At 36.0% G+C, this 22,296-nt stretch overlaps 1 long non-coding RNA gene across 4 annotated transcripts in view; it reads left to right on the top strand.

Moving 5' to 3' along the window:
- Positions 1-22,296, top strand: part of LOC132012115 (uncharacterized) — a 196,068-nt gene that overhangs the window by 167,567 nt on the left and 6,205 nt on the right. For 2 of the 4 annotated variants that reach the window (XR_009402528.1, XR_009402530.1), the window contains exons 3-4: positions 6,644-6,720; positions 11,055-11,441. The exons of 1 other annotated variant lie outside the window; for it this stretch is intronic. This is a non-coding gene — a long non-coding RNA (uncharacterized LOC132012115). The remainder of the gene's footprint in view (positions 1-6,643; positions 6,721-11,054; positions 11,442-22,296) is intronic. One more of the 4 variants, XR_009402531.1, reaches the window with a different exon arrangement.

Below are 22,296 nucleotides of genomic sequence, written 5' to 3'. Positions count from 1 at the left end.
TATATCTATTTCTAAAGTACTAAATCCAATTTTGGAGCCTCCGAATGAAAATGCTCTATTTCTGGTACGGGCTGAGAACATCTCTGATGAAAGCTTACTCCAAAGGAACATCGTACTGAATGCTGGATAACAATATCTGGCTAGATAATAGATGAAATTATTTCCCCAGCCCATTCATTCAAAGTTTCTTTTAAAAATTAGTTTCCTACACTCTGGACACAAAACTTTGTGAAGCTTTATGATAATTAGGATAGTACCTTATAGGGTTGTTCATGTAAGGGTATTTTTTGGAGGAAAAATCTAGTATGGTTAAAATTTCTTTTATATTGAGATTGGAAAAGGAAACATAGGTTGAGGGGAAACTAGATGTGACTGGCAAAATGACATGTCCACCATAGAAGGACTTTAATATATTTTAGGCTTTTTCAGTCTACATTTTTTCCCTAGAAACTTAGATTAAACCTTATAGCTCAACACAAAAGATAAATAAAATGCAGAAGAAAATATGCCCTTTCTATTTCTGTGACAAAAATTAAATATTTTTGTCCACAAAACATGGTTTCTCGGGGCACCTGGGTGGCTCAGTGGGTTAAGCCTCTGCCTTCGGCTCAGGTCATGATCCCAGGGTCCTGGGATGGAGCCCCATGTCAGGCTTTCTGCTCAGCGGGGAGCCTGCTTCCTGCCCCCTCTGTCTGCCTCTCTGCCTACTTGTGATTTCTCTCTCTGTGTGTTAAATAAATAAACAAATAAATAAATAAAAACATGGTTTCTCACTGAAAGGAAATATCCCAAGGAGTCCATGTATCCTTTTAATTAATTCGATAATAAGAAAAAATTATTGTCCCCCCAAATCTTTGTGACTAACATCAGTGGCTATAGCATGATAATTTAAATCAGTCAGGGAAATTTTCTTAGAACCTGCCTTGATATAAAACCTCTTGTCAGGAAGCAAATACCTGGCATTATACATCTGGCTCAGGAGGCTGAGATACTGTATTATCAACCTAGAGACCCAAGGAAATTTTAATTCTTTAATGTGTTATCTGAATATAACACACTATTATATATCTAAGTCTATTTAAAATAAAGGGACCTGAAATCCCAGAGATATGTATTTAGCATGTTGGAGATTGCATTCTGAAAGGCTGGCTTTTGTGACAAAGCAGGACTGACTTGGAGAAAATTGAGACAGCTTATTCAGTGGAAGACAGAGTGAAAATTTCAGTGGCTAGGATGGTAACTGGTCTTCCCCTCTTTCCCTCCCTTTCTTTCTTCTCTGCTTTTCCTACCATTCCCGACTGCCCTGCCTTATTCCAGAAAAGACTGAAATATTTGACAATGACCATAAAGCATGCATTCTGTAAGAAAAATATAGTCCACATACTTTCAACAAACCCTTTTGAGGGCTGTATCAGTCAGGGTCCCAGTAGGAAAGAAATAGCACACTCCAAAGGGCAACTGAAAAAACTTGAGTAAAGGGGATGGTTATAAAGTGTAGGTAGGGCTGCAGGAATCAATCAAGAATGGTGAAATACCCAAGGACAGGCTGGCAAATAGCAGGAAGCTATTATCCTCTTTATGCTTGAAAGGACAAGGAAAAGGTAGATATTACAGGAAGCCAAAGAGTGACAAGGCAAGAGAAAACTACTGCCAAACCTTGGACCACCAAGCAAAATACAGAGAAAAAATACCCTGAATTCTGTGCCCTCTTTTACCATCTCTCCTTCTACTGGTGTCTCCCATCCAAAACCCAACGAGAAAGCTGAATGTAATAGACCCTGGCTGAAGCCAGAGCACAGAGCAGGATAGTGAAGACTGCAGAACTGATCTGAAAAGGCAAAGGATATCCAGTGCAAGTATGTGCCAGGCAATATATTAAACTTAGCATCTTTTTCTTTCCCTGAGATAATCTATATAATGTAGTAGATTAAGAGATTATAAGGGGAATGGATTTCTAGTTTCAGGAAAGAATTTACAAAAATTTCCCCACAGAAGTATCCACACCATCTCCATCACCTCATTTCCATTGTCTGGTCCACCTATTTTAAATGGGCATGAATCTACCTCACTCCCTGACTCTACTCTAGCCAGTCACAGTGACTAGTAACTTCCATCCTAACAGACCCAATAGCCATTTCTCTATTTCTTCATGATATTGGACACGACTGACTATTTCCACCTTCTCAAAATACTCTCCTTTCTTGTCTTTTGTGACACTTCACCCTTTCTTCATACTTCACATCCATTTCTTCTCATGCCCTTTGGCTAATGTCTCCTTTCTAATTGATTTCTATAGAACGTAGGAAGTAGAGTTTTGTCTTTGGTCTTCTTCTCTTCCCTAGATGGTATTTTCTGGTTTGGTGCTTTCAGCACTCTCTAATTCATATCTTTATCCAAGAACTTTTCCTGAGAATTCTAATGCCTGGCACCCACACGTGGATGTCTGATAGACATATCACTCACACACACACACACACACACACACACACACACACACACACACACAGAGGCATATTCAATACCAGCATCTTGAGTTTATTCTCTAAACTTGTACCACCCTCAATTTTCTCATCTCCCTAAAAGATACTGCCATTGCTCAAGCCAAATTCTTACAAATCTTAGTTTTTCACTTTTTTCCCTTATGCATTGGCAAGTCCTGTCAATTTTACCTCTAGAACAATTTTTGAATTTACTTACTTCCTTAGGCTTCATTTGCCCGGAACATCGACCAAGCTGCCATTCTTTCCAACTGTATGACTGCATTATCCTCCAACTGATCTCCCTACTTCCATTCATTCCCTTGGAGTCTATGTTCTACAAAACTGCCAGAGTGCTCATTTAAAAATATTCATCAGAAAACCAGCTTTTCCCACTCAGACCTTTCATAGACTAAGATGCAAATTCCTTGCTCCAGCCCAGAAGACCCAATGATTGTGCTTTTTGCTATCACTTTAACCTAGTCTTTAACCATTCTTTTTGCTGGTGACTTCCCAGGCACAATAGTTTCTGTTCTACCAAAAAAATCAAACTCTTCTACTGTGCTTGGTATCATGTCTGCTAGAAAAGCTCATTAATTAATCATCAGCTGAAATTTCACCTTGACTGTGAAACTTTTTTCCTTCCCTCTGAGTCAGGGTTAGTTAATCTATCTTTCGTACTCCCACTACACTCTGTTCTGACCTAGAGGCAAAGAGCATCTTTAGTCACTCTTTCATACAAAGTTTTTTTTTACTCTAGAACAGAATATGCTCACCAAACAGGTGTTGTATTTATGAAAGAACCTTACAGATATTTTGTGAGAAGAAAAAGCTGAAATGAAATGCCCAAGATAGTTGTTTTCAGTGATGTGTAACATTATATAGAAGAGATAGAACATTTGTTTCCTTTTAGGACACTCCTGGGTTTAATGTGTAGAAGTTGGAAAAGGAGGTTTTGTTCAATTTAAGAAACTTCTAAAGATTAGAACTCTACAGCTATAACTGGAAGAGTATGTGAAATTAGACTGACTCACCAAAAATACCCAGGAGAACAGACTGGCTGACTGCAGATTCGTAGGGAAGAGATTCCTGCATGGGGTGTGAGGTTTTTTGTTGTTGTTCTGTTTGTTTGTTTGTTTACCACTACATTCTATATGGCCTGTATCACCCTCAGCTTCTGTGTTTTTATAAATTACAAAAGTTGCTTTCAACTTCTTAAATCTACTCTTACTTCAATTTCCAAGCCTATTTCCTATATACTCATCTGTATACTCATGTAACAGCTTTTTTGCCTCTTGATAATTCTCAATTCCTTTTTTTTTTTTTTTTTGAGGGGCGAGAGGGGCAGAGGGAGAGAGAGAGACTCTTAAGCAGGCTCCATGTCCAGTGAAGCCTTATATGGGGCTTGATTCTGACCCTGAGATCATGACCTGAGCTGAAGTCAAGAGTTGGACACCTAAGTGCCTGAGCTACCTGGCATCCAGTAATTCTCAATTCTTGCCTAGTTATATGATTTTAGGTGCATGGTTTTATTTCCTGCTAAACTGATTGAGTATTTATTGGCAGAGAAGCAGCATGTATATCAAGCAGTTCAGTATATAGTCTCCAAAACCAATCTGCCTCAGTTTGAATCATGCCTTTATCACTCACCAGATCTGGAGGCTATTACTACTTCTACTGCTACATCACACCTTATGTTTTTTGTATTCATTAATTACATCTAAGGTGTTATTAAGCTCTAAATCTGTTATTTGCTTGTATTTCATATGGTTCTACCTACTTAATTAATCCAGTTTAACCTTGGCCTATTTCTTTCATGGTACTTTTTCCCCCTTTATTTTATTTATTATTTCTTTTCAGTGTTCCAGAATTCATTATTTATGCACCACACCCAGTGTTCCATGCAATACATGCCCTCTATAATACCCACTACCAGGCTCACCCAACCTCCCATCACCTCCCCTCCAAAATTCTCAGTTTGGTTCTCAGACTCCACAGTCTCTCGTGGTTAATCTCCCCCTCCAATTTCCCCCAACTCCCTTCTCCTCTCCATCTCCCCAGGTCCTCGTATTATTCCTTATGCTCCACAAGTAAGTGAAACCATATGATAATTGACTCTCTCTGCTTGGCTTATTTCATTCAGCATAATCTCTTCTAGTCCCATCCATGTTGATACAAAAGTTGGGTATTCATCCTCTCTGATGGAGGCATAATACTCCATAGTGTATATGGGCCATACCTTCTTTATCTATTCATCCGTTGAAGGGCATCTTGGTTCTCCCCATGGTTTGGCGACTGTGGCCATTGCTGCTATAAACATTGGTGTACACATGGCCCTTCTTTTCACTACATCTGTATCTTTGGGGTAAATACCCAGGAGTGCAATGGCAGGGTCATAGGGAAGTTCTATTTTTAATTTCTTGAGGAATCTCCACACTGTTCTCCAAAGTGGCTGTACCAACTTGCATTCCCACCAACAGTAGAAGAGGGTTCCCCTTTCTCCACATCCCCTCCAACACATGTTGTTTCCTGTCTTGCTAATTTTGGCCATTCTAACTGGTGTAAGGTGATATCTCAATGTGGTTTTAATTTGAATCTCCCTGAGGCCTAGTGATGATGAACATTTTTTCATGTGTCTGATAGCCATTTGTATGTCTTCATTGGAGAAGTGTCTGTTCATATCTTCTGCCCATTTTTTGATATGATTATCTGTTTTGTGTGTGTTGAGTTTGAGGAGTTCTTTATAGATCCTGGATATCAACCTTTTATCTGTACGGTCATTTGCAAATATCTTCTCCCATTCCATGGGTTGCCTCTTTGTTTTCTTGACTGTTTCCTTTGCTGTGCAGAAGCTTTTGATTTTGATGAAGTCCCAAAAGTTTATTTTTGCTTTTGTTTCCTTTGCCTTTAAAGACATACCTTGAAAGAAGTTGCTGTGGCTGATATCAAAGAGATTACTGCCTACATTCTCCTCTAGGATTCTGATGGATTCCTGTCTCACATTGAGGTCTTTTATCCATTTCGAGTTTATCTTTGTGTACGGTGTAAGAGAATGGTCGAGTTTCATTCTTCTACATATAGCTGTCCAGTTTTCCCAGCACCATTTATTGAAGAGACTGTCTTTTTTCCACTGTATATTTTTTCCTATTTTGTCGAAGATTATTTGCCCATACAGTTGAGGATCCATATCTGGGCTCTCTACTCTGTTCACCTGGTCTATGTGTCTGTTTTTATGCCAGTACCATGCTGTCTTGGTGATCACAGCTTTGTAGAAAAGCTTAAAATCTGGCAACATGATGCCCTCAGTTTTATTTTTCTTTTTCAACATTTTTTCATGGTACATTAAAAAAAAATTCATCATTTCTTACAAAGAGTAATTCATATTGTTTGTAGAAATGTATTTTAAATAATAAATATATATTTCAGAGTAACTTCTAATGATTGAATAACATTACATTATGTATATATACTATAATTTGTTGCATAAATCATTTAAAATTAAGTATGATTTCAGTTTCTATTACTATAAATGGTAAATATCTTTCTTCAAACACATTTGCATATTTACCCCTCAATTTAAGTAGGATCAAGACATAGAAGTGAATTTCTGTGTTCAAAGACATGTACTTTGTAAGGCAATATATATATTTCAGTTACTCTCCAGAAAGTTTCATGGCTTCTAATAGCATATTTTCTCATTTGATTCCTAATGTTGTTGTAACTAAAAGTAGTTTCCTCTTCTATTTATGTGTCACTATTTGTTTAGTAAATTAATTTTCAGTCTTCTATGTCAGTTCCAGGACACATTAATTTATTTCAAGATACTTCAGCCATTTCTCTAATTTTCCATCATATGTTTTTTAGGTGCATGATTTTTCTATGATAATTACTTAGTGCATCTTTAATTTCTTCTAACATATTAAAATGTTTAATACATTGGTTTTTACTTTCTAATCTACAAGGAATAATTTAATTAGGAATCTTATTACTTATCCACATATTTAAGAAGGAAGAAGGGTATAATTTACTCATTAGTGCTATACTGATTTTTTTCTCTGTAGAAATAGCTTTGAGCTATTCTGTATATCAAAGCATTTATATTAATAGCTATCTATCACTGAACTATATTCATAATTATAAATTTTGTGTCTGTTTTGGCTATTTAGATCTCATCTAGAACATTAAAATCAATATACAATGTGATTTTTAAGAAATCAAGTGATGAAATTCTTCTCATTTACAAGTAAGTCTTATTATTTTATATAGTATTTTCAATGTGAGTCTCTAGGTTTTCTGCCTGTTATAATCCCAAATCACTGTTGGATTTGGCAATCCTCAATACAAAATCTAAAAGGTGATATCCACTTTTTAAAAAAAGATCTTTATTATTTATTTCTCAGAGAGCAAGAGATAGAGAGCATAAGCAGGCAGAGTGGCAGGCAGAGGCAGAGAGAGAAGCAGGCTCCCCACTGAGCAAGGAGCCCGATGTGGGACTCAATCTCAGGACTCTGGGATCATGACCCAAGCCAAAGGCAGCTGCTTAACTGACTGAGCCACCCAGGCGACCCAGTGATACCAATTTTTAACATGAAAGTGAATTTCTAGTTTAGATTTAAAAAAAAATGTTATGACATCCTTGAGTTTATTTTAAATACAACTGAGATTATATATAACCTTAGCTGGGAGTCAGTTTCATACCTTTCTATTTGTTGATGTTTGTGGAAAACAAAATAGAAATTACTAATCCTGTTGAAATTCAGATATATTGAATTTCTTGCTCTTTATCTGACTGGGCAATCCAAAATTTGGAGGCAAATTTTGATTATATGTAAGTCTTTGAAAAATCCACATTGATTTTTGCAAATCTAGAAGGCTGTTAAATGGTTGTTGGGTGGAATAAGTGACATTTGTCCCTTTTCTTGCCTTGACCATACCAGATCTTATTTTCTTAATATTTTAAATTCAACTATAAAATCAAAATCACCTCTAGGCATATGCCAATTAAAGCTTTTAAAAGCATCTTTAGAATTAAAAAATTATTCTCAAGGACTGTGTAATTCATAATCTTGATTTATGGTATCATTTGATCTTTCTCTTGATTTTCACTTTGACATTTTTATTTTTGTTCCATTTTGATTATTCAAATTTCTGAATTCATTTGAATGGACAAAAATGGTGTTTCCTTAAACCATATTTTTCAATAAAGAAAAGGCATTGAATATACTAAGAGACAAAATTTTTATATTTTCACAAACAATTATAATCAGACATATGCTCAACAAACACTTGTTGAATTCTTACTATGTACCAGGTGTCGTGGAGCCTAGAAATGAAATAAATTTCTTTCTTTTAAGAGACTGAGAATGAAGAGAGAAAAATAATTGTGATAAGATATAATAACTCCTCTAGGCAAATATCTTAAGGTGCAATTGCCGCCTGGTGAGTATCTAATTCAGCATGAGGGCTCAGAGTGCAGTTGAGCTTAGCCACAAATGTGCATGTGGTATAAAGGTATGTAGAGTGATACCACTGCACAAAAGACAAGATTTCAGTTCTGAAAGATCCTGTATGATATTATATTTCTTTCCTCCTGGAGTTGAAGGGTAGCCAGTAAGGATGCTAAGCAGTGAAATGATGTGATACAGTTTGTGCATTTGGATGTCACTCTGGAAAAGGGAGAAGGATGGATGGAGAGAGAGCTAAGACATTGTAGAGATTCAGTCAAGAACTGTCAATGAGTGAGCTGTAGAAATGAACTTTGAGAGCAGGTCTGAGAAGTATTAAGGGAATAGTAAAGTTAGTACTCAGTGACTCATTGGTTGTAGGAGATCCTGGTAAGAACTGAGATAAGAATGATGTTCAGATTTCTTGCTTGGGCAACTGGATAAATGATAAGATATATTCTGAAATAGGAAACAAAGAAGAGAGGAGATTAGTAGGCATGATGACAAGTTCAGCTTAAACATGCTGAGTTTGAGATACCAGTGATACATTCAATGGAGGTGTTGTGTAGGAAGTTAGGAACATGGATTTGACAGTCAAAAAAAAATTGAGGCAAAAGATCAGATTCCAAAGGTATAGATGATATTATGATCAATATTTCGGTGGTATTTGAAACCACACATGGGGAAGAAATGGCCAAGAAGAGAGGGAGGGTATGAAGTAAAGAGTGCTGAGAAGGAAGCCCAGATGGTGCCAGCCTTTAGGATTGGGTAAAGGAATAGAATTTGCAAAGCAGTCTTTAAAGGAGTCCCTAAAGAGATAGGAAGACTATTATCAGAAAGTGATTTCATAGAATTAAAAGCTAAGAACTGCAGATTATACATGGAATTGGATATATTGGAGGTAATGGCTAGGTTGGTAAGAACAACTGCAGTGGAATAGTAGGGACTAGATACTGAATAGACTGGACCTCAGAGGTGATATAGAAGAAACAAGTTGTAATGAACAATTTCTTCAAGATATCTATGTACCATTGAAGGCTCCCTGCAGCCTGAAGATCACAAATTGGTAATGTTACCAAACTGCAGGTTTAAAAGATTTTTTTTTTTAAGAATTTATTCTCATTCTTGAAGGCTAGGAGTAGAGAAATATGGTAGGCAATTGGTGACATATACCCATCAAAAAGATGACTGTAAAGAAGTTGAGGGCATTGATGTTTTAGATACTAAATTAAAAGAAGCAGGAAACAATAACCTAATATTGGTATAAATGTCCCTGTCCTCAAATTAGGCTAGGACAAGGTGAAATCACATTATTTGAGTTCCAGATCTATGCCTTAGACAGGAAGGCTGTTAAAATTTAATTTTATACACAGCCTTCGGTAAATGCACAAATTCTCAAAAGGAATGAGAAGTGCTTGCTCTCCGTGTTTCAAGGACACCAGTACAGTTGACAGCATAAAAGATCTATGATGTGCTTGCTGAATGATTAAAATGTGTTCTTCTCTACTCTTGTGTCTTATCCAGAGAAGCAAACTATTCAGTGTGACTTGGGGGTTCTCCACCTTAGTGTTAAATGGGAAGCCCCATCTGTTAGCACATAAATGTCAAGGCAAACATGTCAGATATCTCTGTGTGTATAAGAGGAGTCACTATGTATAAGCTATGTGGTTCTGGGGCTTTTGTCAAAACATAAGACTCTGAGATTGAACAGCAGGCACGGGTTTCAACACATTAGCATTTCACTGAGAGAGGAAGAATAAAACCTACATGAGCTACACCAGTAATCCAACTCTGTGTTCAGACTGATGAAAACAAACTACAGGACAATAGGCAAGCAGCCAATAAACAATTTAAGACTGGGAAACCATCTGAATAACTGAAGGTAGCTGGCAAATTAATGCAGCGATGCCATTTCAGCAGGATTACACTGATAGGTTAGGAAAGATCTCTCTGCTGCATAAGACAGATGCGGCCAAACCTGGATTTGAGATAAAAATCTTCTTCATCTTTTTCTTTATATTTTTCTTCAATTTGAATAAAAACCCTGGTATCTTTCTTTACCCCAGAATTCTATGAATTCTATAACAAGCTTTGTTATACTTGTTAAGTAACTCCAGGGAAAAGGGAAAAGGGAGCATTCATTAGTGCTGAAAAAAAAATCTATCATCTATTTAAGTGAAAATGTGCAATATAATGAAAGCCAAGTGATTAAAAATTACTATGATATATGATATCCTCATTTGGTTACTTGTACAATTATAGATGTAATCTGATACTTACAATTCTGAGTTTTTTTAAGCTCACAAATTATAGATGACTTGTCTGGTTTAAATTATCGAGTATCCCTACAGTATAACAATAGTAGTTGTTACCAGTAAGCCTTTTATGGCTCACAATACGAAAAATATTATACCACAGACTAAATAGGCAAGGAGTTACAAGATCATATGAAATAAAAATTTAGAAGCTGAAAAAATATATATAGCTGTAGGTTGTTGTAGTTATGTGTAGGATGTTCATCCTACACATCCACAGCCATCCACTGCCATCCACAGCCATGTAGAAAATAGCTTGAGATGGAGAGGAAACTAAAAGAAAATTTCTTTAGGGACCTAATAGAAAACTCCAGCCAATACATTAAAGCTAACATAGTGATTCCCGTTAAGAGCACTTATCTTATTTGTACATAATTGTATATTTCTCTCAGTCAGCAGAGAAAATTAGAAGTACTAAAAACAAAGTAAATATGTCTATTGAGAAGGCATTACATTTTAATAGAAAAATAGGGAGCAAGGCATGGTTGGGAGTGGGGAATGGAGATGAATAATTCACACAGATCTAGTTTATAAGAATTCTTGAGATTAAGAGGAGTGAAGTGTAATGTTACATCTACTGAATACCAGATGGGGGATCTGAAACACAGTATTTTATGAGACCTCTCTTTAAGCCCTGGCTTGTTGACTTCCTGGCAGTGTGATTTTATGGGCAAGAAGAGATTTAAGCATCTTATGCTCCCATCCATAAAGTGACGGTACCAAAGCTACATTTCACTGACTACAAGTAGCACTTTGTTTACATTTTACCACCCTTGAAATAGAGAAGTGTTTCAACTGATGGCATCGTGTCATTGCAGTGAGCCAGGCAGTTTCTGTGACAGTGGACTGTCTGCCTATACACAAACTTGGTTCCTGCTGTCATGGTTAGACAACTACAAGCCATTACTGATTCAGTCAACAAACAACTGAAGGATCAAATAAGGAAGAGGCATTTGTCTTGGTTGTTGTCTGAAACCTTTTATTGGCATCTTCTTACAAGATCAAAATAGCACCAACATCAAAACTTGCAAAATGGGTATCAGTGTCTAGGAAGAAAATCCTTAAGACCGAAGAAGGGCACTCGTCTGTGACATGCTGCCTCACCCATGCTCATGGTGGCACAGAGGAGATACTGGATGAAAAAACAGAGGCATCTATCATGAAGAGTTGAAAAGTGATTCAAAGGAGTCAAGCCAATCATGAAGGTAATTGAAAGAATACTGTATATAGCCTACTTACTTGACCTTCTTATCCTTTTTAAGTATGCTCAGGACTATATATATATATGATAGAAATTTCTTAATAAATCTAAAGAAACCCTTTGGATAAAAATCACAAGAGATAAATAATTGTTAGTTTAATTGGCAATTTATTGTTTCTTTCTTAGTGCTACATGAAGTAGTGATGTCTTAATCATGCCATCATTCATTTAACTAATATTTTTTCAATGGATATAAATGTCCACCTACTTCCTCTCATAAACAATGTTACAGTGAATTCTTGCATCTTCATTTTTTTGTACAGACTTGTTTAGTTTTTCCTTACAGTAAATTTATACTTATGAAATTGATTCATCAAAAGGCATGTAAGCTCATTTTGTATTTGGGAATACAGAGAAGTTTTTTCCAGAAAGGTCATAATAAATTTTGCTGGCTCAGCAGTATATTATAGAAATAGAAATAATTTCACAGACTGATCTTAGTTAAAATATTAAACTGAAATAGATTTAGTATTGAAGCCTCGTGGATCTAATGTAGAGTAGTTGGAATTGTCCACCTTGGCTAGACTAGTAGCAAATGGTTAGAGCTTTCTCATGGGGGTGCTATTGGCATTTTGGACAGGACTCTTTCGTATTGTGGGACTAATCTGTGCCCTTTCGGAATATTCTGACTATCAAGGGCTCTGCAGTGATAGTGTGACAAAGAAAACACTTCCATAACAGTTCAAAATGCCTCCTAGGTCAAGGGAACTGGGTTAAATAAAAACATTTTTCCAAGATAAAACAGGTAGTGGGAAGACCTTATGGAATTTAAATTAATACAAGATCTGTCTCTCTCGGTGTGCTTCTAGAGCAGATTCATTCTACTTTTGGTTATTTCACTGTGGGATATTCAATGCTTAACTACAAAGTTGTTTTTTTTTTTTTTTTTTTTTCTAATCATCTAGAAATGCAGCTTTGCAATCACGAAGGATAGGAATGCCTAGAACTTGTAAAGTATTGTAGTGCTCTTTTAAAATCTTTAGATATATGTTTGTTGTAGAGAATGAATTTTTAAAATTTTAAATGTAAAAGAAACTGTGATCATCACAATGTAAATTGTGTAGGTGGGTCATTTGTTATTCATTTTGTTTTTGTTTTTGTTTTGATGTTGAAAAAAACCTCAGATGGCTCCCAGGTCTTATTTTCACCATGTGCCTGCTCAAAATGAATAGGGCTTCTGCCATTAAATGCATTTTATTAAATGTCCATGTGATCCAAAGCCTCCCACAATATGAATGTTCTTTGACCACACTCTCATCGTATCTGGTTAATAATAATAGAGTAGTTGTCAATAGTACAGCTCTAAAATCAAACTGCCTTGGTTCAGACATTGTTTAGTCATTCCGTGCTTCACTTTCTGTATCTGAAAGTTTCAAGGATAGCACTAGAATTCCTTCCAAGAACTGTCAAGAATTAAACCTGTGCTTGACACATAGAAAGCACTTTACATGTTTATCGCTTTCATTATTATAGTTATCTGTGGTGGCTTTGCAGTGTGTCAGCTGAGTGAGAAATCATGATTTCCAGAATTCCTTCCCTGCATTTTGTGGGTTCTTTTGACCACAGGAAAATCTACTTGCCCTTTGGAAAAAGAGAGTAAAGCAGCTGGTCTTTTGGAGACAGAAGCTGTTGCTGTACATGCCCATTGCTAATGCTCTGCCCCCTCACCTTGTTAAAGCAGGGTGGCTGCCCTGTACATCACCAGCAGCCCCCCCAGCCCCACCCCCAGCTCCTGATCTGAGACTCCTAGACAAGTGCTGGTGCATGTTTAGCTTTTTGAGGAAATGTGCTAATGCTTCTGCTTTCACCCCATCATTAAAGCTAGAAATTTGGAAGCAGTGAGAGACAGAGGTTCTGCAGTTCTAGAGAGTTCTAGCCATCCATGGGCTCCTACAAGTTTCTAGATTCTAGTTTTTCTTGCTGTCATGTCTTTCTTTCTGACTGCCAACCCTGCCAACCCAACGGCAACTGACTTAACCTGTCTTTAACCACCTTTCACAAACACATCAAACCCAACCTCTTATAACATATTCCTTGTAATTCTCATAGAGGTTAGGGTCATTTTGCTATTGGGAGAGCAAAAAGTCTCTTTTTTCTTTTTAAAGACTTATTTATTTTAGGAAGAGAGAGAACATGTGTGAGTGCCCTCTCTCCCTGCCCATGTAGGGGAGGGGCAGAAGGAGAGAGAGAGAGAGAGAGAGAGAGAGAGAGAGAGAGAGAAAGAGAATTTATTTATTTATTTATTTTTATTTTTTTATTTTTTATAAACATATAATATATTTTTATCCCCAGGGATACAGGTCTGTGAATTGCCGGGTTTACACACTTCACAGCACTCACCATAGTACATACCCTCCCCAATGTCCATAACCCCACCCCCCTTCTCCCAATGAGAGAGAATTTTAAGCAGAATCTTCACTCAGCACAGAGCCCCATACGGGGCTTGAGCTCAGAACTCTGAGTCAGATGCTTAACTGACTGGGCCACCCAGGCGCCCTTTTGTTTTAATGTGTACTTCTTTATTATTAGAACTTGAATATCTTTTGGAGTGTTCATTCCCTTATCATCCATAATTTGCCTATTTATATTTTCCCAATTTTCTATTAGATTGTTCTTCCATGTTTTTTTTTTTTAGAGGTAGAGTAAGGGTAAAGAGAGAGGGAGAGACAGAATCTCAAGCAGGTTTCACACCCAGGAGCTCCATCCCACAACCCTGAGTCCATGACCTGAGCCTTGAAAGCAAGAGTCGGTTGCTTACCCAACTGACCCACCCAGGCACACTTAGATTGTTTCTCCCATATTGCTTTGTAGGAGTGCATTATAAATTAAGGTTATCAAAACTTTTTAATATATATTATATGTGTTGTTTATCTTTTAATTTTGTTTATGTATTCTTTTGCCATGCAGAGTTTAAATTTTTTGTAATTAAATGTCACATTATTTGACTTTATAAGTTCTAGCCTTGATGGTGTGCCTTCCCCATCAAATAGAGAACTATTTATGTATCTCTTCCTCCCAGACATCTTGAGATATAATTGATATGTAACATTGTATTAGTTTAAGGTATACAACATGATGATTTGATATATGTATATATTGCAAAGCAATTGCCACAGTAAGTTTAGTTGAAATCCACCATCTCACATAGTTATCATTTTTTTGTGTGTGATGAGAAATTTTAAGATCTACTCTTTTAGCAACTTTTCAAATTACAATACAGTAGTGTTAACTATAGTCGCGATGATGTACATTATATCACCAGAACTTATTTATCTTGTAACTGGAAGTTTGTTCTTTTTGAGCTCCTTCATCCATTCTGACCAGTTACCGTCCCTTACCTCTGGCAACCACCAATTTCTTCTCTGTATTTATGAGTTAGTCATAGCTATTGGAAATAATTATGCAGTCAACATGAGGATGCACATAGTGGTAGTGATTTCATTTAAAAATAGTGATTTCATTTCCTTTGAATACATACCCAGAAGTGGAAATGCTGTATCATATGGTAGTTCTATTTTTAGTTTTCTGAAGGAACTCCATACTGTTTTCCATAGTGGCTGCACCAATTTACATTCCCACCAATAGTGCACAAGGGTCCCTTTTTCTCCACATCCTTGACAACACTCATTGCTGCTTATCTTTTTGATAATAGCCTTCATAACAGGTATGAGGTGATACCTCATTGAGGTTTTGATTTGCATTTCCCTGGTGGTTAATGATGTTGAGTACCTTTTTATAGTTGTTGGCCATTTGTATGTCTTCTTTAGAAAAATGTCTATTCAGGTTCTTGGCCCATTTTTAAATCAGATGGCTTGCTTTGTTTTTGTTTTTGTTTTATGTTGTTGAGTGGTATGAGTTCTTTATGCATTTTGGATATTATCCCCTTACCAGTTATATGATTTGCACATATTTTCTCCTATTTGCTAGATTGACTTTTTTCATTTTGTTGATGGTTTTCTTTGCTGCAGAATAGCTTCTTAGTTCTTATAATCTTATCTGTTTATTTTTTACTTTTGTTGCCTTTGATTTTGATGTCAAATTCAAAAATACCATTGTCAAGACTGATGCCTAGAAGTTTACCCCTATATTTTCTTCTTGGTATTTTATGGTTTCAGGTTTTATTTTTAAGACTTTAATCCATTTTATGTTGATTTTTGTGTGTGTTGGAAGATAGGGATCTAATTTTGATCTTTTGCATGTGGCTGTCCAGTTTTCCCCAACCATTTTTTGAAGAGACTACCTTTTTCCCACTGTGAATTCTCACATCCTTTGTCATAAATCAATTGACCATTTATGTGTAGGTTTATATCTGGACTCTCAATTCTGTTTCATTGATCTGTGTCTGTTCTTGTGCCAATACTATACAGTTTTGATTACTATAGCTTACTAATATACTTTGAAGTCAGAAAGTGTGATGCCTCCAGCTTTATTCTTTTTTTTTTTTTAAAGATTTTATTTATTTATTTGACAGAGAGAGATCACAAGTAGATGGAGAAGCAGGTAGAGAGAGAGAGAGAGGGAAGCAGGCTCCCTGCTGAGCAGAGAGCCCGATGCGGGACTCAATCCCAGGACCCTGAGATCATGACCTGAGCCGAAGGCAGCGGCTTAACCCACTGAGCCACCCAGGCACCCCCCTCCAGCTTTATTCTTCTTGCCCAAGATTGCTTTGAGTATTTGGTCATTTTTGTGGTTCCATACAAATTTAGGGCTGTTTGTTCTATTTCTGTGAAAATTGTCATTGGAATTTTGGTAAGAATTGCATTAAATCTGTAGTATATTTTTTTAATTTGGAGAAAATTTATAACCAACCCCTTGATATGTGATTTATATTATTATTGGAACACTTACTATTTGGGTAAAATGGTCAAATATTTTGAATACTATATATATTATTAGATGAACTTCTCTCATAACAAATATATACAGTTTGTAATCTGTAAGTGACAGATTAAAAAAATTACACAAGTATTGCCATCGTTACAAAATTATAATAGCAGTTGTAGCAATCAGTTGAAAAAATGCTGGAAAATAAATTTTTTTTTTGTATTTATGACATTAAATTTGGAAAGGACAGTAAAGGTCACCTAATCTAAAATCAGTCAGAAAAGGAAACTCCTGGTTTTCTTGGTATATCATTCTAACTTTATTTATTAGAAATTATTTTGTAATTCTTATCTGTTGCTTCTAGTTTTGCTGTCTGAAGTTCTGCAGAATATGTCTAATATTTTCTTTTTCAATAGCTTTTAAATCTTTGAAGGTAACTTTTGTAGTTTTGTTAAGTATATCTTTTCCAGTTCTTCATTCATATTCATTTAATTTATTCAACATTTATTGAGTATTTATTGAGTACTTATAATGTGCAAGCAATCTTTCACGTGTTGAGTACATTACAGTGAAAAATAAGACCATGACCTCATAGAGCTTACATTCAAGTAGTTAAAAATTCCTTATATTACAAATTTTTATACTAATTCTTTCTTTCTTTCTTTCCTAGATTTTTAAAAATTTATTTGAGAGAGAGAGAGAAAACAGAGAGAGAGAGAGAGAGAGAGAGAGCTCACACACAAGCAGAGGGGGTGGGAGGGGCAGAGGGGGAGGGAGCAACAGACTCCCCACTGAGCAGGAAGCCAGGGATGTGTGGCTCCATCCCAGGACTTGAGCCAAAGGTAGAAGCCTAACCGACTGAGCCACCCAGGTGCCCCTCTTTATCACTTTAGTGAGACTTCTATATTAGTTAGTTTCTTCTTAAGTGCTTTGCCTAGAATAAACAAAATATGACAGACTGTGGTCTAACTAGTATATCTGTGGTGATGAGTCATGTGTTCTTTCTTCACATACAAATAATTTTCCATTGAAATTAATTACATTTCAGTGATTAGAAATTCAAATATAGTAGCAAGATTAGCTTGTTACATGCAGAAGTGTTGCCTTATAATACTTCATATTGTGTCAGGAATTTGTCTAGGAAAAGAGTTCAAGATCAGATGTTTTAACACTAGGGAGGTGGTTAGACTATAGACGCTTTTGGAATACTTTTTAGCAAACCAGTTGGTTACAGAAGTAGCCTTTCAATCTTCAAGTACATGCATAGAGGCTAGGACCGTTATTGGAGAGGACTTGCCAATTCAGTGACTTCTTACTTTATGGTTGACCTGTTTCCTGTCTATGTTCTATGTCCCATTTATATAACATCATGTTGTTTAAAATTGTAGCCTTTGCATTTGAATAATTCACACAGGAAGAATAGGACCCCATGCATTTATCTGTTAAAACTTAAAGTAATAATGATTGAGAAATTATGAATGTGATTTATTATCAATAAATAAAGAATCGATATTTGTAGTAGGAACAAAATTTCCCATTCCATATGTCTACTGGGGCTATCACTATCCATTTTGCCCAATTTTCTTACCTTTTTTTATTTCCTGTTATGATATCAAAAGTAAAGAAATTAGTTTAGAAAGAGTTGAAATCAGAAGGTCATTGGATAAGGATTTGGATGTCAGCTGCCTGTCTCTGAAGAGGAAAATAGAGGACAGTTAACTTAGACAGTAGCTTTTGTGTAATAAGAAACTCTCATGTATCCATACAGATTCATGAAATGCTGATGGGATCTCTTCATATTTCTGTAGAAATGCTGTATAATAGAGCAGACAATACTTAGTATTCAAGAGGCTGTTTTTCATCTCCTGAGCCAGTAGCTTCTTCAAATTTCTTAAGAAACAAGCAAAAAATGTTTGCCTTTATAAAACTAAATAGGCAGTGGCTTTCTTCAACTATGCAGTTTTATAAATGTCAGTAACACACATTTTATACTTTAAGCGCCAAAATAAGTTAAGTTGTCCTGAAACCATTTAAGCTTATTTTACAGAGAATGAAATTGCATATTCTCTTAGTAATTGATTGATAATAAAAATATACTGCTATTTTTTAATGTTTTTAAACCTATTTAAAAATATGACATCGGGATGATCATTTTATTTATCTGTTTTAATTTAATTTAATTTTGTTTTAAATTTTAAATTTAAATTTTTTTTTAATTTTAAATTTTAAATTTTTTTAAATTTTGTTTAATTTAATTTTATTTTAAATTTCATTTTGTAAGGAAGTTCTACACCCAATGTGAGGCTTGAACTCATGACCCGGTTGCATACTCTACCCATACCCACTGAGCCCACCAGGCACCCCTAAGGATGATCACTTAAATGTTTATTTACCTTTCTTTATTATTGTTGTAAATTTATATTGCCCAATTATTTATTTTTGTGTATTTGGATTAAAGTTGTTAATTTTTTTAGTAACTTGCCTTGTTTGTGAAGATGGACATTTTAATCACTCATTCATTCATTTAACAATAACTTATTGAACACTTATGTGCCTAGAACAGTTTTAGGTACCATAAATGCAATACAACTTTCCAGTGCAGGAGCAAGAAGAGAAAAGAAAAATGCACATGATTTCAGGTTGTCTTGGTAGCAGATGGAGTGATTAAGATCTGGAATTGGGGAACTTAATAGATTAAGAGGAGTTAGATCATGAAGGTGAAAACCAAGAGCTTGTGCTTAATCTTGAGGGTAGTGGGAAACTCTTAGGGCTTAATCAGGGGATTAACATGAACAGGTTATTATTGAGGAAAGATCACTTTTGGATACCATGCAGAGAAGGGATTGCAGAGAAACTGCAAGTATAGCAATTGTTAGGAAGCTGTTATAACAATATACGCAAAGATGATGCTGTCCCTAGGAAGTACAGGCACTTTATAGACAGGTCTTCTCATCACACAATGTGTAATATTTGAGTGGAGGAGGAGCTGAAATTCTTTGGAAAATAACATTTAAGAGATGGGTTGAAGAGAGAGACTCCACAATGAACACTAGAGTGAGTGGTGAAAGTATAACCAGGAGATCTTTTGGAAGAGGAGTCCAAAACTAAATGTTATACTTTATTACTTAAGTGCTTGGGGAGAATAGTGTTTTGATGTTTGTGTTAGGTGAAAATAAAATAGTGGTTTTCTTTTTAAAACAAAGCACAGACAGCATTCACTAAGTTATCACTATTACTTGATCCATTGTCAATAACAGGTCAATAGTAATTTCGGGAAAGGGAATTGGAGCAAACCTCCTTAATGGGAGACTCTCTAAAAGATGTCTTGGAGTCTGTATGGGTAATGAGGCTAATCTATCTGCATCATCCTGTTATTTCAGGAATGTAGTGATGATAAATGTGAATATGTCGTAGTTCCAGAGACTCTTTGTAATTAATTACCAACTTACAGTTATCTTCAGACACTTATTAACAACATTTAAATTTAGTGTTAACAATCTATCATAGTCCTTTTAAGTAGGAGGTTTCTAAATCCCAGCAGTTGTTTTCATTAGCTGCCAAGTAGAAAAATGACCATGTGCTCTGTACAAGTCAGAAAAGCTAGCAGCACTTCTGTTTTCCCAAATGTTCATTTAACTGCAGGGAGAAAGAGCAACAATAATAAAATTTAAAAAGGACTACATTTCATCCAGATCTATATTTCAAAGAGCATTTTATTTAAAACAAAACAGACATTTTATTTATTTATTTGTCAGAGATAGAGCAAGTGCAAGCAGGGGGAACAGCAGGCAGAGGGAGAAGCAGGCTCCTCACTCAGCAAGGAGCCCAACTCGGGGCTTTATCCCTTGATCTCAAGGTCCTGGGATCCAGCACTGAAGGCAGACGCTTAACCGACTGAGCCACCAGGTGTCCCAAAGAGCATTTTAAATATGACCTTTACATCATTTATTAATAACATCTAATTGGTATGAACAGAGTGTGATTTTACAGTAAATATAAACAAAATTCTTACAATAATCCTAGGAAGTCACTATTTGAATGTCGTGTCTCTATTTAACCAATAAGAGACCAGAGTCCCCAAGTGGGTTAGTTTATACATCCACAAGTGGGAGAACTGATATTCAAACAGACCTTCAAATGCTGAAGTCTTTGCTCATTTGACTTTTTCAATGGTTTTAAAATACTTGTTTGTCTTTTGAGTCCAGATCCCTGTCTATAAAAAGCCTAATCTGTAAAAGCTCCTGTCTCCATTCTAGGGGCTCTGGTGTGCGATCTCAGAATTCTTATGGCCTCACAAAGCTAATTTAAACTATGCATCAGCCACAAGACTGCCTTCTATTTAGATGAATTTACATGAATTCCAGTGCAAAGAAAGATGAACAAGAAAAAAAAAAGCTAACTTGATATATTGATGAATTTTTTTAATAAAAATCATTTATGTTTATTGGGTACAGTTCAATGTTGTCTGGAAATTTTTGGAAAAATATATTTCTATCCTCCTTTCTAAAAAACATTTTAACTTTAAAATACTCTTAAAGCTCCTTTATTTCCTCACCCATGTTAACATGTCACATGACCATAGCACACTGACTGAAACCAGTAAGTTAATATTGCTGTTTACTACTCAGTAATCTCCAGACTTTAGTTATGCATCAGCTTTTTCCCCCAACTTTCCTTTTCTGTTTCTTAATCCTACATTGCATTTAGTTGCTGGGTTTCCTCCAATCCTGCGGCAGTTCTTCAGTGTTTCTTTGTCTTTCATCCTCTTGACATTATAGAGGAGGACTGGTCAGTTATTTTGTAGGCTATTCCTCAATGTGGTTTCATGTAATGTTTATTCATAGTTAGAGTGATGTATCTTTGGCAAGAATACCACCAAAGTGATGATGTGCCCTTCTCAGTGAATCACATTAAGAAGTACATAGTGTTGGTGTGCCTGGGTGGCTCAGCCAGTTAAGCATCTGCCTTCAGCTCAGGTCATCATCTCCGGGTCTTGGGACGGAGCCTGGAGTTGGGCTCCCTGCTCAGCAGGGAGTCTGCTTCTCCCTCTCTCCCTGTCCCCCCATAAGTAAATAAAATCTTTACCAAAAAAAAAAAAAAAAAAAAAGGAGCACATAATCTCTCTCTCTTGTTATTCATAATGTTGACTTTGATTACTTACTTAAGGTGATACCTGCCAACTTTCTTCACTCTAAAGTTACTGTTTTTCCCTTTATAATTAATAAATATCTTAGAGGGGAGAACACGCTGAGACTATGCAAATATCCTGTTTTTTTCTGAAATTTTTATCCACTAATTTTAGTACCCGTTGGTAGGTGTTGCTTGTAAAAATGATTGCTGTGGTGTTTTCATGGTGACTTTGTATTTTTCTCATTCCTTCTATATTTATTAATTGGAATTCTTCTGTATGGAAGAGGTGGCCCTTTCCCAAATTCATTTACTTATTCAATTATTTATGTTTATCGGTATGGACTCATGGATATTTCTTTTATTCTATGAGTTATAATCCAAAATCATTATTACTTATTTGTACTGTTATTGAAGCTTTGGCCTTTGGAAGCTCCTTCAGGTTAGCTTATGTTTCGTTTTGGTGTGCCCTCATTTCTTTTTGAGCATACTTCTTTGCTTCCTGGAACCACAAGATCCTCCAGGCTCATTTTGTGCTCTCCCTGCCTCAGTCTTGGTACCAATCACTTTTTTTTTTTAATTTTTTATTTTTTATAAACATATATTTTTTTATCCCCAGGGGTACAGGTCTGTGAATCGCCAGGTTTACATACTTCACAGCACTCACCAAAGCACATACCCTCCCCAATGTCCATAACCCCACCCCCCTTCTCCCAACCCCCCAGGAACCCTCAGTTTGTTTTGTGAGACTAAGAGTCACTTATAGTTTGTCTCCCTCCCAATCCCATCTTGTTTCATTGATTCTTCTTCTACCCACTTAAGCCCCCATGTTGCATCACCACTTCCTC

This window comes from Mustela nigripes, chromosome 2 (assembly GCF_022355385.1).
Source record: "Mustela nigripes isolate SB6536 chromosome 2, MUSNIG.SB6536, whole genome shotgun sequence".
NCBI lineage: Eukaryota > Metazoa > Chordata > Mammalia > Carnivora > Mustelidae > Mustela > Mustela nigripes.
The sequence above is the reverse complement of the archived record's forward strand: the minus strand, read 5'-3'. Positions and strand labels throughout refer to the sequence as shown.